The sequence below is a fragment of the Cyprinus carpio genome, chromosome B23 (assembly GCF_018340385.1).
Source record: "Cyprinus carpio isolate SPL01 chromosome B23, ASM1834038v1, whole genome shotgun sequence".
Classification (NCBI taxonomy): Eukaryota; Metazoa; Chordata; class Actinopteri; order Cypriniformes; family Cyprinidae; genus Cyprinus; species Cyprinus carpio.
The window spans coordinates 3,101,891-3,103,105 of NC_056619.1; positions in this window are offsets into that span (position 1 = coordinate 3,101,891).

Sequence of the window (1,215 nt, forward strand, 5' to 3'; positions counted from 1 at the left end):
AAGTGAATTTAGGAGATGAAGAAAGGAACAATGCAACAGAATACATTTTTAAATATAAGTCCTAGGGCAGATCTAAAAGGTGACAAGGACAGTTTGATCGTGAAAAGTGGTCAATACAGAGAATTCCAGAGAAAAAATGATGTTTGTCATATTGACATGTTTTATCATTAAAGGCAATCTTTAATATGTATGAGATCCATATAACAATGTTTTGTTTTTTGTTTTTTTAGAATTAATGAAATCATCTTAGTATCAATTTGTATGCTAATCCAAAAACAAGAATTTGTTTGACACTTTTCTCCTACACTTCCTGATAACCCTGTAACATATGCTTATCTTCAGGTTTTAATATTCATCACTACTTTGTGTACGTACAAACACAAACATAGACATACAGACTTTTTGTCTTTGGTGGGGCATTGTGTGTAGTGTTTTGGCACCTGAGCTGCTCCATAGTACAAACAACTATTATTACCACGCTATAACAGCAGCAGAGCAAACAGGACAATTGTGTGACAGATGATTGTGTAAATATTTGGTTGAGAATTGTGTGCATTTCTGCTTGAGCTTATGTATATCTCTCAACAGGAGAGTGTGTACGTGTGGGATAAGAGGACAAAGAACAAATACGAGCATTCTTGTGAATTTAAAAGCTCCCATGTCATTGAAAGCTAATAGCATGACTGATCTTATCATATCTTATTGCTTTGATTGATCAAATCCATCTTTAAATGGGCATTTATCCATTGTACAAGCAGTTATCATAATCTTATTCTCAGTCATTTCTATTTGGTTGTATTAGTGTTTTATTTTTTTTATTTTTTTCATGAAGACACAATTCTCCATTAATTCAGACTCTCTGGATATATATTGTATATACTGTATTGTGTTTTCAGTTGTGGAATTTAAACTACAACAAATATATTAATAATACCTAAATACAGGTGTTCCTTAATATTATTTGACTGAAATATAGATCTCCTCATTTTTGAGGAACCACTGTACCATAATGTATGCCTGCAGTTAAAATGTTCCCAGAAATCATCACATTTGCTTTGCTTAACCTATTTATGTACAATTATTCTAAAAATAATTTTAATGTCACCAAAAAAAAATAAAAAAAATAAATAAATAAATAAAAAAATATACCATCATAGAACTGTGAAGTATAGCAATTTGTAGCAAATTGTAGTAATTTAGTGGGTGAAAATACTG